At 46.8% G+C, this 24,006-nt stretch overlaps 1 long non-coding RNA gene across 11 annotated transcripts in view; it reads right to left on the bottom strand.

Moving 5' to 3' along the window:
* LOC111751678 (uncharacterized) overlaps positions 1-24,006 on the bottom strand; it is a 70,438-nt gene that overhangs the window by 32,829 nt on the left and 13,603 nt on the right. For 6 of the 11 annotated variants that reach the window (XR_010319093.1, XR_010319097.1, XR_010319098.1 and 3 more), the window contains 4 exons: positions 20,674-20,779; positions 17,252-17,322; positions 14,381-14,579; positions 3,962-11,340 (listed from right to left, as the gene is read on the bottom strand). This is a non-coding gene — a long non-coding RNA (uncharacterized LOC111751678). The remainder of the gene's footprint in view (positions 1-3,961; positions 11,341-14,380; positions 14,580-17,251; positions 17,323-20,673; positions 20,780-24,006) is intronic. The other 5 variants (XR_010319103.1, XR_010319101.1, XR_010319096.1 and 2 more) reach the window with 5 other exon arrangements.

Raw genomic sequence — 24,006 nt, 5'->3', positions numbered from 1 at the left:
TCTGTTGTGAGTAGCCAATCAGTTGAAATGGAGTTTCCTTGGGGATGCAGCCTGCACCCAGGATAGGTGGACATTCTGGCAAGGTTCTTGGGCTTTTGCTCACTCTGGATCCTGCAGCTGGCTCCTGTTCATCTGACCCCTGGTTCTTGGGACTTGAGCTAGCAGCTTACCTGCCATCTTGCCTGCCAATCTTGGAATTCGTCAGTCTTTGCAGCCTGTGAGCCAGAGCCCTGCTGTCTGACCTGCCGATCTTGCATTTACCAGCCCCTGCAGCTATGTGAATCAGGAGAAGCCTCTATCCTGACCCACGAACTTTGAACATTCCAGCCTCTACAACAGCATGAGCCACTTCCTTGATATAAACCTCTCTATATAGAGACTTATATTCTTTACTGGTTTTGCTTCTCTAGAGAGTTCAGCCTAAGACACTTGGTTACACCATCTTAATGCATAGCTATTCTCATCTTTGTGTCATCTTCAGATTTCTTTAACATATCGCTTATAACTAATTGTATCAAGTGAGGCTAAAGATAGAGACCTCCATTAAGGACGAAATGGAACCATTACCAAGTCTTTTTGGATGTGATTGTTCAACCAGCTGCAAACCAACTCCATGTACCATAATCTACCGTACATCTCTCTATCAATCCACAAGGAGACCATAAAAGGTCATTGTCTAATGTCTTACTGAAATTTACATACACTACCTTGATCTTCCAGCCCAACTGTGCTATCAGAAAAATGAAGCTCTACTTACACCTCTCAATTCATATTTTCTTTGGCACTTCTCTTCAAGCAGCTCAGGAATTTTCCCCCAGGCCTAAGGCTCGTCTAAGATCAAATGCTGGCTGCACCTAGAACCTTGCTTCCTTCTGTTTTCCTGAAACTGTTCACTACAGTTTTGTCTTCCTAAATGTGATTTCCATATACCTGAAAAGCTGTGAGTCACTTGTGACCATTTGAATCATATTTTAGTATACAATGATAATCCAATCAATAAAATAATCAAATTACACCTGAATAAGTCCAATATTTCCAAAATAAAAAATCCTTTTACAAGTCTCTTATCTTCCAATATAGATTTGTTTATCTATGCTGAATTTTCTCAAAACATGTCTTACCTATAAGTAAAGTAATGACTAGGGCTGTTGTAAGAAACCCTGATGGCACAGTGGTTAAGCACTCAACTGCTAACCGAAAGGTTGGTGGTTCGAACCCACCAGCTGCTCAGTGGGAGAAGGATGTGGCATTCTGCTTCCATAAAGATTACAGCTTTGGAAACCCAATAGGGCAGTTCTACTCTGTCTTACCCATAACCCATTGCCATCGAGTCTATTCCGACTCATAGCGACCCTATAGGACAGAGTAGAACAGTCTCACAGGGTTTCCAAGGAGCAGCTGATAGATTCAAATTGCTGAGCTTTTGGTTAGCAGTCGAGCTCTTTAACTACTGCACCACCAAGGCTCCAGTCTGTCCTAGCTATGAGTCAGGGTTACTGTAACTTAAATCACCAGTAAATTTAGGACATAAAGTCCTCCTGCCAGGAAATGCCTTTAGCTCCAGTCTTCAGGCTCATTAAGATAAATAATTTCTTTAAAACTGGTATTTTATGTGACGGTAAATAGTTTCCATTATTTTCAAGTCATTATTGTTCCTTCTTTACAATTAGGTTATAATCTCCAAGAGGACGGCGATCATGTTCGTCTTACTCTTTACTGTGCCTCCAGAGTCAAGCATAATACCTGGAGGACGGTAGGTAATCAATAAGTATTTCTTAAACAATAAAGTGATGAAGAAATGAATGTATATGTACAAAAAACATTACTTCCTATATTCACAAAAAAATTTTTTATGGGGGAGCAGATGTAGATATGACCAATGTCTTCTGGAAAAGAACTTTTAGGCCAAAATCACTGTCTCTGATATTTAAATAATGGTGATATTCTAGGTCAGTAGTTCTCAAACATTTTGACTCTCAAACTTACAAAAGCTATCGAGAAAAACTCCAGAGTTTTTTTTCATGAGGGCTCCAAAACACTCATTGCTATCAAGTCGATTGCAACTGATAGTGACCCTATAGGACAGAGTAGAACTTCCTCATAGGGTTTCCAAGGAGTAGCTGGTGGATTCGAACTGCCAATCTTTTGGTTAGCAGCTGTCTTGGTTATCTAGTGCTGCTGTAACAGAAACACAACAAGAGGATGGCTTTAACAAACAGGAGTTTATTGTCTCACAGTCTAGTAGGCTAGAAGTCCAAATTCAGGGCGCCATCTCCAGAGGATGGCTTTCTCTCTCTGTGGGCTCTGGAGGAATGTCCTCATCATCAGCCTTCCCTTGGTGTAGGACTTCTCAGGGCAGGGACCCCTGGTCCAAAGGATGTGCTCTGCTCCTGACACTACTTTTTTAGTGGTATGAGGTCCCCCTGTCTCTCTGTTCACTACTCTCTTTTACAGCTCAAGAGAGACTGACTCAAGACACAACCTAATCTTGTAGATTGAGTCCTGCCTCATTAACATAACTGCCTCTAATCCTGCCTCATTGACATCATAGAAGTAGGATTTACAACACACTGGAAAATCACATCAGATGACACAATGACGGACAACCACACAATACCGGGAATCATGGCCTAGCCAAGTTGACACCACATTTTTGGGGGACACAATTCAATCTAGAACAGCAACTGAACGCTTAACCACTTCGCCGCCAGGGCTCCTTCTGAGAGTTATACCCAATAATATTTACCATATTAGAAATTAAAAAGAAAAAAATTTTTATTCACTTAAGATAACAATAAACTTATAACATGTCAACCGGATTCACATTTTATGACAATAACTATATTTTCCCCCAAAAAATTAGTGAGAAGAGTTTCATTGTTTTACATCTTTACAGATTTCTTCCGTGTCTGACTTTGCGGCAATTGCTGGATTCTCATATTTGCTACTGCGTTCAGCCTGCCGTAATACTACGTGACATGCAGCCTCTGGTAAACTCCACGGTCCCCTCATGAGAGAGTAAGAGGGAAAAAGGCAAACAAGGTCTTTAGTATTATTATGAAAATAGGTTTGAGCTGTGGACCCCTGAAAGTCAGGTTTTGAGGACCTCAGAAGTCCGTGGATTACACTTTGAGAACCACTGTCCCACATAGTTCAAATTGTAATAGCTATGTGATTCCTAAGGAGCCCTGAGGGTGCAATGGCTAAGCGCTCAGCTGCTAACCGAAAAGTTAGTGGTTCAAACCCACCCAGCGGCTCTGCTGCAAAAAGACCTGATCATGAGCTCCTACCAACATTCCAGCCTAGAAAACCCTGTGGGGCAGTTCTACTCTGTTACATGTGATCGATATGAGTTGAAAGTCGACTGGCCAGCGCTTAACAACACGATTCATAGTATTTTCTTCTCTGCTCGAATATTGGAAAGTTCAGGGCTAAGTCTGGCAATCAGTTCAGGCCAGGACTTTCAGCCTGTCCGTCCATTGTTGCTGCTCTGCTCAACTGCAGCCTGTTTGCTACTCGGCTTTTATTTCTTTTTACTGTTAATGAGTTCGAGTCATATTTTTTTGGTGTTTTTATTAGAACTTCCCTGGAATCCTTTTTGGAAGTAAGTTGGGAGTTTAAAATATAGATACGTGTGCGTATATGCTTATACATATATCTCAACAATACAACTTTAAAATTACATTTGTATTTCATTTCAGTATCTAGCTGAAGCACCCCAACAATATGATAATATATATGACAGTCCCAGAAAAGACATTCCTCAGGTTGACTGAGCAGACTTTCTTAACAGAGTCTGGAGGGTGGTGGTTGAATTGTAAGGAAACTGCTATCTAAAAGGATACAGCCCCTTCACAGACACTCTATCACCCAGGAAATTAGGCAAATGGGCTGTGGTGGCTCAATGGTAGAATTCTCACTTTCCATGAGGGAGACCCCGTTTGATTCCTGGCCAACGTACCTCACACGCAGTCACCACCCATCTGTCATTGGAGGCTTGCGAGTTCCTATGATGCTGAACAGGTTTCAGAGGGAGCGTCCAGACTCGGACTAGGAAGAAAGGCCTGGAGATCTGCTTCTGGAAATCAGCCAGTGAAAACCATCTGGATCACAGTGGCCCAATCTGCAACCAATCATCGGGATGGCGAAGGACCAGGCAGCATTTTGTTGCATTGTTCATGGGGTCGCCATGAGTCAGAGGCTATGCTATGGTAGCTAACAACTACACAGCGTTCGAATTGTTCTTCTAGACTCCCACTTTGACCATGCTACCATTTCAGTGTTAGTAGTTAATTTGATTGAAGCCTATAATTCGTGGTGTCACTAGGGTTGGTGTAATCCAGCACAGTACTCCAGGTGTCACACCCCAACCTGGGATGGGCGGAGCCGGCTGGGGAACCCACCCCCTGATGGGCAGAGTAGTCCTGTCCTGCCCAGGCCCCCCGCAGATCCCTGCGGCTCCTCCCCGCTCCATTGGCCAAGGCAAGACCCTAGTCTCTGCCCAATGGCGGGCGCTGTAGCTGGCCACCCTCACCCTGACTGACGGGTGAGGGGTGGGGTGACTACGTACAGCACTGGGTGAGGGGTGTCACCAACCCTAGTGATGCCACTGCCTCGGCAGCCCCTCCTCCAGCGGCACCGATCCGCCCACTTACACACCTGGGGTCATTTTGCTGTCACCCTTTCTGACAGTGTCAGTGGGTGCTCTCCGCACTACCTCCCCAGCCCCTAGCGACGCTACTGCCTGTAATAGTCGCTGTTTAAATGTCTGCCCACCCTCCGCACATTCTTCTTTCTCTGAGAGCTGACCTTCAGTCATCCCAGCCTGAGCGCCATCAAGCTCAGGGCGCCCTACCCCCAGCCACACTTGATTGCCTCAGGGTGTGCATCTCACCCGGGCGGGCCAATCAGATTCTTCTGGGAGTCTGGCACTGGGAAGAGGATGGCCAGTCAGCCTTGGTTAATCTCTTCAAAAGCAGAGACGTAAAGGTGATAGTTGTTGACATATCAGCCTCCACCCAGTTGCCCATAGAGAAGAAGAAAGTTGATTGCAAAGAGAGAGTGAAGCCGAGAAGACAGCTGGATTGCTGCCTGGGTTCCTGGCAGCTTCCCAGGCTGCCTTGAGGCAATTCGCATTCCTGCCCGGGGCGGGGGCTTCATGAGACCCCACTTTATCCTTACAAAACCAGTCGCATTGGAGTTGACTTTGGCTCATGACGACCCCATGTGTGTCACAGTAGAACCTCCAGCTAGCAGTCATGCACGTAACCAATTTGAGCCACCTAGAGAGTCTAAATACATATTGTTGTTGTGTTCTGGCTAGTTGATTTCAACTGGTAACTACTCCATGTGACAGAGTAGAACTGGTCCCTACAGTTTTCTTCGCTGTAATCTTTACAAAAGCAGATATCCACGTCTTTCACCTGTAGAAATGTTTTGGCTGATATTTGCAGACTTAACTTTTATACCACCTACCTGTAGCCGTCGAGTCACTTCTGACTCATAGCAACCTTATAGGACCGAGTAGAGCTGTCCTACAGGGTTTCCTAGGCTATAAATCTTTACAGAAACAGACTGCCAGATCTTTCTCCCATGGAGCAGCTGGTGGGTTCAAACCACCAACCTTCTGGTTATCAGCAGAGCACTGTGTCAACACCACGACTGCCCCACCACCAGGGCTCTTCTTGCGCCATGCAGGGATCCCAGATACACATTATTGACTCTCTAAAGGCTTCCACCAGACAAAAACATCTTACCATCTGTGGTGGTTAATGCTATGTGTCAACTTGGCTGGGCCACGATTCTCAGTATTATGTAACTATCCTCCATTCTGCGATCTGAGGTAAGGGGAGTTCCCTTGGGGGTGTGGTCTGCATCCAAAATGTATATGGATGCTCTGGCAAAACTTGCCCTCTCTTGATCCTGCATCCGACTCATCATCCTCTGACCTCCGGTTCTTGAGACGTGAGCCAGCGGCCTGCTGTCTGACCTGCTGATCTATGTTCATCAGCCCCTGCAACCACATGAGTCAGGAGAAGCCTCTAGCCTGACACCTGACCCACAGATTCGGAACTTGCCTCCACAACTGCGTGAGCCATTTCCTCGAAATAAATCTCTCTCTCTCTATGTATACACACACAGACATATATATACTCCACGAGTTTTGCTCCTCTAGAGAACCCAGCCTAAGACATTTGATACCGGAAGTGGTTCTAGAGAAACAAAATCGTAAGGATGTTTTCTGAATTGGTTCTCCAGTCTGACTAGTCTTAAAGGAGCTGATGACTCTCCCTCCAGTAATAAAGAGGGCGCTGCTAATCCACGAAATGAAGTAGCAACAGAAATACGCAAAATATCACCATCAATGGCTCTAATACAGGGAGTTCCTTGGGGGTGTGGTCTGCATCCAATATATATGGATGCTCTGGCAAAGCTCGCCTTCTCTCAGTCCAGCATCCGACTCGTCATCCTCTGACCTCTGGTTCTTGGGACGTGAGCCAGCAGTCTGCTGTCTGACTTGCAGATTTTGGAATTCACCAGCTCCCACAGCCCCATGAGCCAACAGCCCGCCATCTGACCTGCAGATCTTGGGTTCGTCAGCCCCTGAAACCACTTGAATCAGGAGAAGCCTCCACCCTGATGCCTGACCCATGGATTTATGTATGACTTGCCAGCCTCCGCAACTCCATGAGCCGCTTCCTTGAAATAAATCTCTTTCTATATACATATGTATGTATATGCTTCACTGGTTTTGCTCCTCCAGAGATGCTGGCCTAAGACACCATCCAAGACCAACTAGATCAGGAGACAGCATTTTCTCAAGCTTTCCAACCCCAGAGGGCAAATGTACAGATGACTAGAGTTAGCAATTGACTCTGTGGGTTAGTATTTGCTGAGAGCACACTCCCAGGGACTTGAATGACAGAAATCCCTGGGTGCCAGGTAGGAGGCTGGCTCTTATGGCTCCCGAACCTGCCTGTTCTCCACTCCTCTAAACCAGCGCTCCCTAGAACAGTGACCCTCAGGGACTGGTAGGCCAACCCACTTTTAAAAGTGCCAATTTTTAGCAGCTGGAAATAATAAAAGGTAGAAGGGCAGTGAAGATGCCAGAGGACTGATTCTTCCTTAAACCTGTTGCCATTGAGTCGATTCTGACTCTTAGCGACCCTATAGGGCAGAGTAGAACTGCCCCACAGGGTTTCCAAGGCTGTGATCTTTAGGGAAGCAGACTGTCACATCTTTCTCCTGCAGAGCAGCTGCAGGGTTCAAACCACTGAATCTTTTGGTTAGCAGCCCCAGTGCTTAACCACGGTGCCACCAAGGCTTGATTCTTCCCTAACTGTTCTCAAAAGTCAAAAGATGCTCTACATGAGTGCCCAACGGTGTCGTGGCAACAGGCAGGGGAAGCCGGGGGTATTTCTGCCGTGTGGCCACTGTGTGCTGGTAGATACATCAAGGCACCTCCCTGGGCCTCCGTTTTTACAGCTCCAAAATGAGGAGGTAGAACTAGATGATCTTAATATCCGTTTCATTTCCAACTTTCTACAATCTCTGTGAGCCGAAAAGATTTACACCAAGCTTCATCTTGATTTTATTCCCTATAGTTCATCTTCCAGTGACAGAGCCGTTGGCAGCCTGTGTGTGGGGAAGTAAGTGGCTCTTTCTGTGGCATGATTTAGGAGGTGCTGGAAACCCCACTGGTGCAGTGAGTGGTTAAACCCTCAGCTGCTAACCAAAAGGTCGGCAATTGGAACCCACCAGCCACTCCACGGGAGAAAGACCTGCTGTTCTGCCTATGCAAAGATTACAGCCTTGGAAACCCTATGGGGCAGTTCTACTCTGCCCTATAGGGTTGCAATGAGTCGGAATTGACTTGATGGCAACGAGTTTGGTTTTTGGCTTTTTGAGGAAGCCCAAAGTACTACCTCCCTCACTGCTGTGCCACAGCAGAGGCTGGAGGGTCCCCACGCCAGGATGATGAAGGCGTTGTGTGGGGATGGCCTCTGTCACAGGGCACATACCTACACTGCCCCTTGTTTCTCACAGAGCATACTGGCCCAGACTTCCCTTCTGATTCCCTCATGATGGATACTAGGAATGGTTTCCTCAGAGGTACATTCAGAGGGAGGGTTTGGGGCACAGGATTTTGCAGTAGCAGACAGGCCTGGGATACCCCGGGCTGCCTAGAAGTAGCAAAGAGCTCCAAGGTCCAAGTGGGAAGTCCACTCTGAGCCAGCTGCATTCTCTGACAGAAGGAAGTGAGTTTTCCAGAGAAAAGAGCATTGCCCAGGAAGCCAGGGGAGCGTGGGTCTTCTTCAGGCACCACACCAGGCTTTGCTTTATTTACTCCACTGGATCCATTTCCTCCTCACTTGATTCTCCTCTCCTCTTCAGGGTGCCCTACAGATTGCCCTCCTTCCTGCCTCGATACCTTAAATCAAGGCAAGCTGACACTGGGCCCCAATTAGAGGGAGGATTCCTTAGAGGCAGGTCCAGCTTCAGCTTCTACCATCTAAGCTGTCATGACAAGAAAATTAGGGATATTTGGTCACCCTGAAGAAAATGGACCGATTCTGCTATGGAGCAGCTGCCTGGTACCAATGAAGTCCTTTTCCTGAGCCCCCAGAAAGTTCTTCCATTGGAAGGCATCTAAGTCATCCAGTGCTGCTGTAACAGAAATACCACAAGTGGGTGACTATGACAAGCAGAAATTAATTTTCTCGGCTTAAAAAAAAAAAAAAAAAACCAGTGCCACCAAGTCGATTCCGACTCATAGCGACCCTATAGGACAGAGTAGAACTGCCCCATAGAGTTTCCAAGGAGCGCCTGGCAGATTCAAACTGCCAACCCTTTGGTTAGCAGCCGTAGTACTTAACCACTATACCACCAGGGTTTCCTTTCTCAGTTTTTTAGGAGGCTGGAAATCCAAATTCAGGGCACTGGCTCTAGAAGGTTTTCTTTCTGTCAGCTCTGAGGAAAGGTCCTATCTCTTCTCAGCCTTGGCTCCTTGGTGATTTTCGTGAGGCTTGGCATCTGCCTTCCTCCATCTTTGCTCTCTTATATCTCAAAAAAGATTGGTCTAAGACACACCCCGCACTAATAAACTCATTCCCAAATGGGGTTACCACCACAGGTATATTGGTTAGGATTTATAACACAGATTTTGGGGTGACACAATTCAATCCATAACAGGAGGATTCATAGCTTGTCCCCCAGCTGGCAAGTGGAACTCTTTTCCTCCTTCACTGATGATCTGCGTAAGGAGTCACAGGTCCACAACTCCTTCCTACCCCCAACCCCTCCCACCCAAAACAAGGCTTGGGGGTCAGATTGTAGCAAAAACCCTTTGATGGCTTAGGTTTTTGTTCTTGTTGGTTGCCATTGAGTTGATCCCATGTGTGCAGAGTAGAGCTGCTCCACAGGGTTTTCAAGGCTGGGACCTTTCAGAGGAAACCATAGTGGCGTAGTGGTTAAGAGCCACAGCTGCTAGCCAAAAGGTTGGCAGTTCGAATCCACCAGGTGCTCCTTGGAAACTCTACGGGGTAGTTTTACTCTGTCCTGCAGGGTCGCTCTGAGTCGGAATCAACTCGATGGCAACAGGTTTGTTTTTTTTTTTTTTTTTGGACCTTTCAGAAGACACCAGGCCTTTCTTCCAAGGCGCCTCTGGGTGGGTTTTGAACAGCCAACTTTTTGGTTAGTAGTCCAGCGCTTGACCATTTGAGCAAACCAGGGGCTCCTGTGGCTTAAGCTCTTAACCTAAAAAATTGGAGAAGGGATAACCACAAGAATAATTTCCTAGAGAGAGGGGTTTATTTATCAATATGGCAGCTGTACAAGGTTTAGGAATAAATGAACCATCAGATAGCACCCTGAGGTATTATTGCACGACACAGCATCTTAAATACCAATTCCCTCTGCACTCTAAGGGAACATATGTAGAACATTACATTTGAGAACCAGGCTTCCACTGGCTTCCTCAGAAGGCTGGGCTTGTCAAATCTTTATCTCATTTTTCTGTGAGAGTTTGGGTGTGCTCTGGTGACTTATGTGCGTGTAGATGTTAAAGCAGTAGAAATGCAACTGAAGTAAAAAAAAAAAAAATCTTTAGTGGTATCTTGAAACCTTTTGAAAAGAAAGTATCAGTAGAACCTAACAGAACCAAGTGTGTTTTATACTTGCTGGGGTGAAGCAGGAAAGGAACACATACATATACACCCTGGACCACAAATGTTCTGTCGCCATCACTGCCTGGGCACCGTTTTCTTGAGTCTCCACAGTAAACAGAAGTAGAAGTTTCACTTTGTTAAACACTATAGAGCCAAGATTCCCCGTTTTTCCATAAAGGACAGGAATTTACGGACTCACAGTTTTGGGGGCTAAGAGTCTGAATTCACGGTGTCAGCAGGGCTAGGCGCGCACACGCTCTCTCTCTCTCTCTTTGGGCTCCTAGTGAAAGATCCTTGTCTCTTTCCACTTCTGTAGCTCTGGGTGTTTCTTGGCTACTTGTAGATGTATCTTCATATATCAACTGTCTTCCCCCTGTGTGTCTGTTTTTCCTCTTCTAAGATACCACTCAGAAGAGATTAGGTTTAGGACGCACCCTATTCTGGTATGATGTCATTAACGTAAGAGAACCCTTATTTCCAAACAGAATCATATTTACAGGTACAGGGGCTAGGACTTCAACATAACTTTTGGGGGAACAAATTCAGTCCGTAACAGGGTGATTCACAGTCCAACAGAGATTTCTGGGTGCATTAAAAACACCAAAAAAAAAAAAAAAAACAAACACGTTGCCTTCAAGTTGATTCCAATTCATAGTGACCCTACAGGGCAAAGTAGTAGTACTGCTCCACAGGGTTTCCAAGGCTGTAAACGTTATGGGAGCAGATTGCCAGGTCTTTCTCCCACAGAGCAGCTGATGGGTTTGAACCACCGACCTTTGGGTTAGCAGCTGAGCACTTAACCACTGCACCACCAGGGCTCCTTCCTGGGTGCTTTGCATGGATCTTATTCCACCTTCAAGTTTAATTTGCTTTTTTGGTCACCCCTCCTCACTATTGTATATTTCTTTTGTAAAGGAATGGAAGTTTTTTTTGTTTTTGTTTTTTTAATCTATTGGATGTTGTTGTTAGCAGCTGTTGAATCAGTCCCCAACTCATGGAGACCCCATGCACGGCAGGATGAAACACTGTGACGCGTAGGGTTCTCATTGCTGGTTTTCAAAAGTAGATCTCCAGGTCTTTCTTCCTAGTTTGTCTTAGTCTGGAAGTTCCATTGAAATCTGTTCACTGATGGATGGGTAGTGGCCTGCACTTGAGGTACACTGGCCAGGGTCTCCTGCATGGAAGGTGAGAATTCTACCAGTGAACTGCTGCCCCATCCTAGTGGATAGTCAAGTAATTCTGCAAAGGGCTGTCAGCCTAGGGCCGAGAGAATTTCCCTAACGAGCCACGGGGAGACTTAACCAGAGACCATATTGCTTAGGTGCCCAGTCTGGAGAGCATCTAGGAATTCAGAAATTCCTGCTAATGAAATGCCTCAGTAACACCCGCAGGGACAAAAATACGCTGATTAATTCCACTGTAAAATACAGGTCTGGGAGAACTCAGAGTACATCCCAAGGGTAATCTACATGTCTTTCCTTCAAATAGGAGTCCCTGGGTGGTGCAGAAGGTTAAGTGTTTGTTTGAAAGACTGGAGGTCGGAGTTCACCCAGAGGTGCCTTGGAAGAAAGGCCTGGCAAACTATTTCCAAAAACCAGTCATTAAAAACAAACCCTATGGAGCATAGTTCTACTCTGACCCACGTGTGGATGCCATGAGTCAGAACCTACTTGTTGGCAACGGGGTTACTGGTTACCCTCCAAACAAGGAGTCAGTTCATTCTGTGCTCATTTTGTCTTTTGTCTCCCAAATATTAAGTCCTATCATAACACGGAGTCAAATGGAGTTTGAGTCCTACGTCTGCCACCGTGAGCTGTGTGCTCACAGCCAAGACACTCAGCCTATTTACACCTGTCTCCTCATGTGGAAGATGGGAATAAAACATACATGAGTGTGGTAAGGGTTAAGACCAACAAAACTGGTTATGCTCTGAGCACAGGGTTAACACGTTACCTATTGTTTACCGTGTGCCTACTGAGGCCAGACCTCTCCCTGGGAAAGCAGGGCATTAAGCCGTCTTTCCAAGGCCGTTAATCACGTGCCCTCAAAACACCCCCTAGTTGTGACCCTGGATCAACTGAGTTTGAAGACATAAGCAAAAACAACATAACTTAAGAAAACAAAAAAAAACCGGGAAACAAGGCTGTGTGGCCCTAATTTTTGGCAGCAGACATACCACACACATTCCTTATGTGGGACTTTAACTGTTGCCCGTCCACTTTATCTTTACACCTACCTCCTCCAGCCCCGGTTTCCAAGCCTGGGACATTCTGCTCTAAAGGACTCTCCCATCTGCCAGCCCCAAAGCGCGAACTTTCTTTCCCGTTCCTCTGCCTCCCCTCACCTTGTTCCCTCCCAGTACCTTTTCACTCTCATTTTCCTCTCTAAAATAAAACAGGCTGCTGCCCTTTAGTCTGTGTAAAGTTTCAAAAGCAGAATCTTGGTTACACTGGGAAGAAAGCAAGCCTGGGAGCCAAAGGCCCTTTTGCATGCCGGACGCAGGCAGGGAAGGGGAGCTGGGTGGGTGGCTCTGCAGGGCCAGGAGGGCTGTTGGCCTGTGCATCTGCCAGCAAACTTCTTGGGATTCTTAACCAAGAACCTTGGAACGACATTCGGCCCAAATCTGTGTCATGCTGAATACAGGGAGCCTCCAGCGGCTCTGGGGCGGAGGCTGGAGAAGAGGGTGGAGGCAGGGTTGGGAGGAAAGAGGTGGGGGATGGGAGGAAGGAAAGGGAAGAGGTGGGTGGGGGTGGGGGAGGAAAGAGATGGAGGAGGGAGGAAAGGAAAGGAAGAGGTGGGGTGAGGGTGGGGGAGGGAAGAGATGGGGGAGGGGAGGAAGGGATGAGGTGGGGGAGGGGAGGAAAGAGATGAGGAGGGAGAAAAGGAGGGGGAGAGGGGGAGTGGGGGAGGAAAGAGGTGGGGGAGGGGAGGAAGGGATGAGGTGGGGGAGGGGGAAGGAAGAAAGGAAGGGAAGAGGTGCGGTGGGGGTGGGAAAAGATGGGGGAGGGGAGGAAGGGATGAGGTGGGGAGGGGGAGGGAAGAGATGGGGAGGGAAGGGAGGGAAGAAAGGAAGGGAAGAGGTGCGGTGGGGGTGGGGGAGGGAAGAGATGGGGGAGGGGAGGAAGGGATGAGGTGGGGGAGGGGGGAAGAGATGGGGAGGAGAAAAGGAAAGGAAGAGGGGAGGTGGGGGAGGAAAGAGATGGGGAGAGGAGGAAGGGATGAGGTGGGGGTGGGGGAGGGAAGGGAAGAGATGGGGTGGGGGTGGGGGAGAGAAGAGATGGGGTGGGGAGAGATGGGGAGGGAAGAGAGGAGGTGGGGGAAGAAAGAGGTAGATGGGGAGGGAAAGGTGGGGGAGGGCAAGAAAGGGTAAGGAGGAGGTGGGTGGGAGGGAAGGGTGGGTAGGTGAGGTGGAAAGGTGGGGGAGGGGACAGGTAGGCGGGGGAGGGGAGAAGTGGGGGAGGGAAGAGATGGGAGCCAGGAGAGCAGAGGTGGGGTGGGGAGGTGAGGGAGGGAAGAGGTGGGGGTGGGGAGGCGGTAATCAGTGGGGTGGGGAGGTAAAGGAGAAGGGGTAGGGGTGAGGAGGTGAGGGAGAAGGAAGGGGGCAGTGAGGGGAGGGCTGAGGTGGGAGTGGGGAGGTGGGGTTGCGCAGGAGGGAGGGGTGGGGCAGTGGAGGGAGGGAAGAGGTGGGGGTGGGGAGGAAGGGAGGGTAAGACGTGGGGGGAGGGGAGGGGAGGAGGCAGCGGTGCGAGGAGGGGCGCGCAGCCCTCCCCGGCGGCTGGAGGCCCTGGCTGCCTGGCTGTGCGCGGCCTTGCCGGCGGGCAGAGGCTGGGCTGACGCTTGGGAAACCTGGGTGGGAGACGCCCCTGATTCCGCTTCCCCAACGCCCAGGAGCAGGCAGGCGAAGCCGGAGCGGCCTGCTTCAGGGACGGCGGTTTCGGGTTTGGTGAGCACCCTGCAGCTTCCCTGGGACAGCTGTGAACACACGCCGCGCTCGCCTGGCCGCGCGTCCCCGGCCCGCCCGCGCCCCGGGAGAAAGTCGGGGCGCGGCCGGCCGGGAAGGCTGGGGCGCGGGCGCGCGGCCCCGGGGACTGCGGCTCGAACTTCCGGGAGAGAAGAGGCTGGTCTCAAAACTCCACCGGTGCCTTTGATGATCTTTTGTTTTACGACGGAAAACTACAATAAAACATAGCGGGGAAAATAAATGAGATTAGAACCTGCTGACTTTTCTTCCTGAAGGCTTTTTGTTGTGTCTCCAAACTGGGACTCTTTGCGGGTCTTCCCTGTAAGTGCCTTTTTTAATCCGTTCGAACTGGTGTTTGTGCGTCCGTCCTGCGTTTAACAGCGTTAAGCGGGTAGCGTTGTGTGGACCGGGTTTAATGATGATTTTTGCTTTCGTCGGTTAACATGGCCTACCTTGATGAAATAAAATAAAAGCATACATGTAGCAAAAATAAAGGCATATTAACCTTGCTATAAAATAGCTATGAGACTACCCTCTAAGCGATGCTGGTACTGAAAGACTTTGGAAATTTTAAAAACAACAAAAACTTAATGGCTAATTCATAGTTATTCTGCAAAAAATAACATAAGATCATTAAAACTTACGATTTAGAATGCATAAGTAATAAGTCACACATTATCCTGTGTGTGTGTGTAAGAGAGAAAGAAAACCCCCCAAAACCAAACCCATTGCTGTCAAGTCGATAGTGACCCTGTAGGACAGAGTAGATCTGCCCCATAGAGTTTCCAAGGAGTCTGGTGGATTTGAACTGCCGACCTTCTGGTTAGCAACGAACGCTTAACCACTGGGCCAAGAGAGAAAAAAAAAAAGTAATTTTTTGAACCAGCAGCTTCAACTCTTCCGTGTGGAGAAGCTCCGCCGGGGAGATATCCAAATGCAGTATTAAAAAGCAGATGCCATCCGAGTGTTGACTGACTTTCGGAATCGACTCCACGGCAACGGGGTTTTTTTTGTTTTGTTTTTGGTAAGTTAGAAGACTGGGGAATCATAAATTTAAAAACTGACCAGTGCCAATTTGAACATCATCACCAGAATGAAGCATCCTGCAATCCAAAGTTCATGGAAAAACACAACTCAGTTGACAAAAATTTGGCCTTCGGTACCACTCCTGGTACACTTGCGTAAAATCCAAAAATGGTACATGATTTATTAAATTAAACCAGCAGTACTGATAGGTATAAGGAGCCCTAGGGGCACAGTAGTTAAGTGCTGGACTGCTAGCCTAAAGGTCAGAGGTTGGAACCCACCAGCTGATCCGTCTGCCTCCGCAAAGATTCACGGTCTTGGAAACCCTATGGGGCAGTTCTACCCTGTCCTACAGGGTCGCTGTGAGTCAGAATCAACTCGACGGCAACAGGTTTTTTTATTGCTAGGAATAAGGAGCCCTGGTGGCACAAAGGTTAATCGCTCGACTGCAGGTTGGTAGTTGGAATCCACCGAGCAGCGCTGAGGGACGAAGACCTGGCCATCTGCTTTCGTAAAGATTACAGCTCAGAAAACCCTATGGGGCAGTTCTACTCTGTCACATGGGGTCACTGTGATCAGAATCCACTCAATGGCATCTAACAACAACATTAATAGGGATATACCTCTATATAAGCCCAGTACAAAGATGCACTTCTCTGATCCGAACCATTTTTAATAAACAATATCCCAGCTAATTTATGCAGCTTCACCCCCTGAGATTTGAATTCTCCAGGCCAGCGGTTGCAGACAGGCACTCCGTTGGCATAGGCTTCTCTGTCAGACCTGCTTGTTTGGCCTGCAGGGTGTATCTTAAACTTGAATCTAATTCGTTAACAGATACCGCACTTAAAAAACTGACTTTTGGCTTCCCTTTGAAATATGAGAAGCCCTGGCCACACTGGGTTTGCAATGCCTGGAGACTGTTGGCTGGAGCAGGGTAGTGTTAGATGGGGTCAGCTATAGTCTGCACCTGCCCTGTTGCCCTCCTGGCCCCACCCCTACCTTGACTCTCAGTCTGCCTAGTGCCTGGGTGTTTCCCTGTCCTGTTCCAAAGCACTAAGCCAGCGCGGCCTCTTTGTTGTTGTTGTCGTTAAGTGCTGTCAATTTCAACTCACAGAGACGGCACATAACAGAGGAGAACTGCCCTATACGATTTTCCAGGCTGTTTAATCTTTATGGAAGGAGTCATGGTGGAGCAGTGGTTAAGCACTTGGCTAGTAACCAAAAGGTCGGTGGTTTGAACCTACCAGCCACTCCAGTGGAGAAAGATGTGGCAGTCTGCTTCCTTAAAGATTTACAGCCTTGGAAACCCTCTGGGGTAGTTCTACTCGGTCTTATAGAATTGCCATGAGTCAGAATTGACTCGTCGGCACAAAGCACACACACACACACACAAAGTCATAGGTGACTTAGACATTCTGGCTTAATGAAGATATAACTAAAACTCCAAAGTTTGATTTCCACAAATTCATTTTGGCAGATTCAACAGATCAGAGACGAGCTCCAAACATTTCCTGGAGACAGGCTCTTCAGGATGGCCTGGTCCCTTTCGGTGAGATGCGGTGAGGCATAAGAGAGAATGTGGTTTCTGGGATTAAATAATCCTAGGTTGGAATCCCACTAACACTTTGGCAAGTTCCTTACGCTCCATGAGTTTGTTTCCTCAAAACCAGATATAATAAAACTTTCTCCTTGGATTGTTGGATATTAAATCATTATGTGTGAAACCATTTGTATAGTACCCGAAAAACCCATTGCCATCAAGTTGATTCCAACTCATAGCAAACCTATAGGACACAGTAGACGGCCTCAAAGGGTTTCCAAGGCTGTAATCTTTAAGGAAGCAAATTGCCAGGTCTTTTCTCCCACCAAGTGGCTGTTGAGTTCAAACCACCAACCTTCAGGTTAGCAGCCAAGTGCCTAACCACCTTCATTTGAATAGCGCCTGGTCCAAAGTAACCACCCAAAATATTGGTTTCCCTTACTCTGGAGATTTCAGTTACTAAGGTTGGCATTTGAGAATGTTATCAGATCTTTTTTACGTGTCTACAAAATCACACGGCAATAGAGCCCAATCTTTGGTGTACAAGAGACTTACCTGGATTCTTGGAAATACCAGTTTCTGGGTTCCTCGACAAGGGTTTTGATTCAGGAAATCCCCCGTGGGGCCTGAAGGTTGACATTTTAACATTTAATTCTGAGGCAGAAGGTTGTCAGACCACACACCAAACATCCCTACCCTGGACTGGCCACGCTCATTGGGAGAACAGGAGGGGTGGCCCCTGCTTCCCTGGGCGCTGGTTGTGCCGCTATGGGAAGCCCTCACCGGATCTCTGTTGTCTACTCATCAATTTCATAAGCACTTACTAGAAATGCACTGAGCTAGGCGGTAGGCAAGGAGCCCTGGTAGCGCAAGAGTTAAGCACTCTGCTGCTAACTGAAAGGTCATCGGTTCTACCCACCAGCTGCTCCATGGGAAAGACCTGGTATCCGCTCCTGTGAAGATGACAGCCTTGGGATCCCTATGGGACAGCTCTACTCTGTCACATGGGGTCTCTATGAGTCGAAATCGACTCCACGGCACCCAACAACAACAAGCATTAGGCATACCAAGGGGGATGACGTGGTGACTGTCCCCAGTGAGCTCAGTAAATTAAACACAAAGCCCAGGGCCTGCTGGCATTCGGGCCTACACGACAGGTTCCATTCTCTGCCTTTCCTAAAACCGATCGCTTACACCATCTCAAATACTGTCTTCTTCCCAAAGACACGCCTTGACTCCACCCACGTGTGGCCCCCACAGCGCCGCCCAAACCAAAAACCAAACCAAAGTCATTGCTGTCGAGTCGATGCCTACTCATACTGACCGCATAGGACAGAGCAGAACTGCCCCACAGGGCTTCCTAGGCTGTAATCCTTCCGGGAGCAGATCTACAGGGCTTTCTTTCACCGAGCCGCTAGTGGGTTTGAACCACCAATCTTTCAGTTAGCATCTGAGATGAGCGCATTAACCATTGCACCACCAGGGCTCCTTATATTACTTCTACAATAGGCTAACTTATTTTTAAAAGCCACTTTGTATATTCTCTTCTTGTAGAATATTAGGGACAAGGCTGGATGGAAGCCGAGTGACTCTGCTATCCCATTTGTTTTGTTCTGTTATAAAATACTGTTTTTTTCCTTCTGAGCTTCTGAGCTATTATGCCAAATATAAAATAACTCTGACTACTTCGCATTCATATTCCATAACTTACTTTGAGTAGTGCTGTTAATAATTTATCAGTAAAAGATAATCTTATCTTTTATATAAAATACATAATTTTTTGTAAGTTCTGCTGCATCCTTATTGAATTATTTGCATTTTTTTTAGTCTGGTACTTGTACTAGAACAATACAAGTTCAATTTAGTAATAAAAAGAAGGTATTTTAATACGCCAAATTTTTCACAAAGTGAATTATGTCTGAATGGGTAGGTAAAGAAGTATGATTTTCATTTCTCCCATAAGTTAGCAACACAAAGGCCTTTTTTTTTTCAACAACGCCCCAAATACATTATTTCTACCCTCTGCATGCATCATTCCCAAGGATATTTGACCTCTGTTTATCACCTTGCACTCTCAGTTGCATCGTTTTATCATTTCACAAGTCTATATGACTTCTGTGGAGAATATGAACTGGATTACTGAAAATTCTTTGGGCAAAAAATCCGAACAACCCAGATCCGACTTTGGGCTGTGAAATACAAGGTGAGCAATTGGATTCGCCAATCTTGTATTAGTCTTCAGTCAGGAAACAGGAGCATATACAGGTAGAATTACAGTGACTTGGAGCATGGATAGTTCTGCTAACTGGTAGGCAAGTTGCTGTGTTTAGCACAAGTTGAATTTGAGAACTGAATTTGAGAGTCAGTGGTTCAAGCCCACCCAACGGCTCCACGGGATAAAGACCTGGCGATCTGCTCCTATAAGGATTACAGCCTGGAAAACCCTATGAGGCAGTTCTACTCTATAACACATGGGGTCGCCATGAGTCGGAATCGGAATCTACTCTGTAATACAGTTGTGGGGGGAAACAACGCAACTGATAACACTAACCAACGTCTACACATATGCAACCATTAAAAGGAGCTGATAATAGAAGGAGCTTTCCATCAGACCAGGGTAAGTTTTCAAATCATAAAGATCTGGCTACCTGATGTGACAAGAATGCGCACATCTTGACGTTAGTTCGTAGTCCTACCAGAATCCAAGTTTTAATTAGAGTCATTTAGACAGCCTAAAAAAATTTTTTTTTTTTTTTTAAGGGTTAGGAGCTCAGGGTGCTAACCAAAAGGTCCGCAGTTGGAATTCACCAGCTGCTCCTTGGAAACCCTGTGGGGCAGTTCTACTCTCCCCTATAGGGTTGCTATGAGTCAGCAACGGGTTTGGTTTTTGGGTTTGGTACAGAGCCTAATGGTTCCCCGGATGGTGCAAACAATTAAACACTCAACTATTATCGAAAGGTTGACATTTCGAATACACCCAGAGGTGCCTCAAAAGATAGGCCTGGCAATCTGCTCCTATAATGATTATGGCCTTGAAAACTCTATGGAGCAGTTCTACTCTGCACACACGGGGTTGCCATGAGTAGGAATCGACTGGACAGAAACTAACAACAACCAACCCCCCCCCCCGCCCAAAAAAAAACTGTTGCCATCAAGTCAATTCCATCTCATAGTGACCCTACCTAAAAAAAAAAAACCCACTGCCGTGGAATCAGTTCCGACTCATGGACTCAGACATACCAAGGATCATGAAGACGGCACAGGACTCGGCAATGATCCATCCTGCTGTACATAAGGTTGCTATGACTTGGAGCCACCTCGACCGCAAGTAACAATAACAACAAGCTTTCCAGTGAGATTTTTAAAGACCAGGTAGGCGTTTCCGTACTTTCTCGCTTTAGTAATCGGTGGATCAGATTTCTCCCGTAGTTACATACATACATAAATTTGTTCACTCTCTTGCTTTGTCTATTATTTTAGACATTGAGCTGTTGTAAGGGCTGTATTTGAACACTTTTTTTGAACAAAAACTTTAATTAAGAGATAAAAAAGCCTTAGCACACGCTTTTCAATAACTGAAACCAGTGTGTATAATTTTTCATAACTGAAACCTACAAGAGACCGTGGAGGGTGGAAACGATTAAGTGCTCAACTACTAGCCAAAAAGTTGGTGCTCTGAACCTACCCAGAGGCACCGCAGAAGACAGGCTTGGCAATCTGCTTCCCAAAGTCACATCTTAAAAACCCTACGTATTGCAGTTTTACTGTGACATACATGGGTCACCATGAATCAGAATCAACTAGAAGGCAACTAAGAACAACAACAAGATCTGTAGAATCTATTAGCAACCTAGCTTCTTTTACCTTCAACTTGTAAAGGAAATTTTCCTTCTTTAGTTCTCTTTTTGATGTCCAATAGGACCAGCTCTTGTGACTATCATCATTAGGTCATGGTGACTCAATGGTAGGATTCTTACCTTCCATGCCGGAGACCGGGGTTTGACTCCTGGCCAACACACCTTGTGCACAGCCACCAGCTATCTGTCAATTTTCAACTGGACAGGTTTCAGCAGGGCTTCTAGACTAAGGCAGAGGAGGAAGAAAGGCCTGGTGATCTAGTTCTGAAAATCAGCCAGTGACAACCCTATGTACCATAACAATCAGATCACGTCGTGCACCGGGTCATCATGAGTCAAAGGCCGACATGACAGCAGCTAACAACAAGTTTCTGAAAACCATGTATCTCAGCTAGTGATGCTGGATCACCACGTTCATCGAAGCCACATTTGCCAAGAGCTCTAGGACTTTTCTTCTGCAGTGACTGACATAGTCAAAAATTGACTGGTTTCTTCTGGAAAGTTGGTTTTCTTTCATTATCATATCAGGTGGCTAAGAGTTTTCTGATCAATTTATGATTACTGAACTTTTGACCATTTTAGAATCTAATTTGCTCTATAAAGTAGCCGGAGAAACTTACAGATGATTACATGTACTAATAAATATGAAGGAGCCCTGGTGGTGCAATGATTAAGCACTCAGCTGAAAACCAAAAGTTCGGTGGTCGAACCCACCCAGTGGCTCCATGGGAGAAAAGACGGGGTGACCTGCTCCCGTAAAGATTCAAACCTCAAACCAAACCCATTGCCGCTGAGTCACTTCCGACTCACAGCTAGACCTTATAGGACAGAGTAGAACTGCCCCATGGGGTTTCCAAGGCTGTAAATATTTGTGGAAGCAGACTACAACATCTTTCTCCCTAGGAGCGGATGGTGGGTTGAATGACCGACCTTTTGGTTAGCAGCCGAGCGCTTTAACCACTGCACCGCCAGGGCTCCCCTAGAAAAACCCTATGGGATTGTTCTATTCCATCACATGGGGTCGCTAGGAGACATGGGGTCGCTATGAGCTGAAATTGACTTGACAGCACACAACAACAACAACAATACATATGAAATAAATGACGTGTGCTGACTGACAAAGGTTCGTCTGAGGGTTGTGTGTTATTTCCTTTTGTTGTGGAGGGTGGGGGCTGCTTGGGAGAGTGGATTTCGGAACTGCTCCAGAGAACATAATCAGAATAGTGAAGAATGGGTCCAGAGAGGAGTCATAAAGCTGGCTGCAGAGGAAGAGAAAGACCAGGCAGGGCCAGTTCTCGGAGTGGACTGTTTAACGTGTAAAGGATAAAGTAGACACAAAGAGCATCTTTGTGCCCAAACAGGAGAAGAAAAGCCCGAGGAGACTCCAACCAACATCTAAGTTTTAAAACCATAAAGTTTATTTTATTGATTTATACAAAACACAAGCTTCAACCACAGATGAATAGAAAAAATATATAAAAAGCTTCTGATTTAGGAACCGAGAGTTGTGATGAGTTGATTAATAACATACAAAACCGACTGCCGTCAAGTCACCTCCTCCTCATGGCGACTCCCTGTGGGTCAGAGGAGAACTGTGCTCCGCAGGGTTCCAGTGGCTGATTTTTCAGAAGCAGATCGCCAGGCCTTTCTCCTGAGGTGCCTCTGGTGGACTTGAATCTTCAGCTTTTCAGTTAGCCGCTATCTGTTTGCACCACCTACAGCGTGGCCTAAAGGTGGTATTGGAAATGGCTACAGTGAGGGAGAAGCCCATTAACTAGCCTGTTGTACTCCCCTAATTCTTTATCTAACATTTTGTTTACAATATGAGCATCTAGGTAAAGACTGGATAAAACTGCTACCCTGATATTTGGAAATTCAATTTTCACTCAATCATTTAAAAAAAAAAGGCTACAAATGTTGAGTGGGTTCAGATCTTGGTCTTGCCTCTCCAGGGGCATTTTTCCCACAGTGGCACGGTTGAGGTGGGGGTCGGGTGGAGGATGGCTGGTCAAGGGAATGCAGACCTGCTCCATGAAACCACCTTTAGGAGCTGGAGATGTCTTCCAGGTAGACGTCGCTAGCTTCTTGTTGGAAGCAGACTGCCACATCTTTCTCCTGTGGAGCTGCTGCTGGGATCAAACCGCAAACCTTTCAGTTAGGAGCCAAATGCTTTAACCACGGCACCACCAGGGTTCCTACCCGTAAAGATTATAGCCTAGAAAGCCCTATGGGGCAGTTCTACTCTGTCACACGGGTCGCCAGGAGTCAAAATCAACTCGATGGCACCCAACAATAGCAGCTTAATAATAAGCCACTAATGTGCGGGCTAAGGAACCCTGGTGGCACAGTGGTTAAGTGCTCGGCTGCTAACTGAAAGGTCAGCGGTTTGAACCCACCAGCAACTCCATGGGCGAAAGATGTGGCCTTCTGCCTCTATCCAGATGACAGCCTTGAAAACGCCATTGCGCAGTTCTACTCTAATCTGTAGGGTTGCCGTGAGTTGCAGAAGACTGGATGGCAACTGGCAATGTACAGCTGCTAACTGAGAGGTTGGAAGTTCCATTTTCCTACAAACTTCTTTTTGAATAGATCTTTATTTTTACTTTGGTGCCTTGCGGGTAGGGAGTAAAAACAAAATGATTTTCCTCCTTTACACCTAGATGTCATCCATTTAGAATCACAGCCTAAGCGACCTCCAGAAGTGAATAAATATCTCCTGCTGTTTCAATAGCCAGTCTTCCAGCTGATTAAGAAACCTCCAGCCCAGGCAGGTATTCTGAGTCACCCTGTCCTTCTGGACATGTCGCTTGACCTCTCCCTGGGCTTAAGTGAAGCTAATGTTCTTCCTCCCAGCCAACTCATAATGGTGCCTTGAGGACGGAAAAAACGAAATGTTGCAAAATCCAGGGCAAATTTTGAAAATGCCGCAGGTAAATCAGATGAAAACACTTCCCTCTTGTGAAAGGTAGCTGGTGTGTTGAAGACACACGGCACACGGTCTCTTCGGCTCAGGGACAAAAATACCTGTTTTTCTAAAATTCAGAACCAAAGGTGGAACAAGACCATGGAATGTTCTAAGGAAGGAAGCAGGTGTGATTTCTCGACTTAAGAGGCCAGTCCTGTTCTTGTCTGATGTGTCTGGGAAAGAAAATGTGGTCAACATAAAGATGTTTTACTGCCGATGCCTGCACGGAGACATCGGTGTTCAAATCTCAGCAATACGTCTTCAGGTGCAACTTCGCCTCTCTGAAAACGAGCAGAACTCAGCTTTCTGAAAGGACACTGTCTTAGTTACCTGGTGCTGCTATAACAGAAATACCACAAGTGGGTGGCTTTGATGAACAGAAATTTATTTTCTCACAGTTTAGGAGGCTAGAAGTCTGAATTCAGGGTGCTGGCTCTAGGGAAAGGCTTTCTCTGTTGGCTCTGGGGGAAGGTCCTTGTCTCTTTTCA

Source organism: Loxodonta africana, chromosome 23 (genome assembly GCF_030014295.1).
Source record: "Loxodonta africana isolate mLoxAfr1 chromosome 23, mLoxAfr1.hap2, whole genome shotgun sequence".
Taxonomy (NCBI): domain Eukaryota; kingdom Metazoa; phylum Chordata; class Mammalia; order Proboscidea; family Elephantidae; genus Loxodonta; species Loxodonta africana.
The sequence above is the reverse complement of the archived record's forward strand: the minus strand, read 5'-3'. Positions and strand labels throughout refer to the sequence as shown.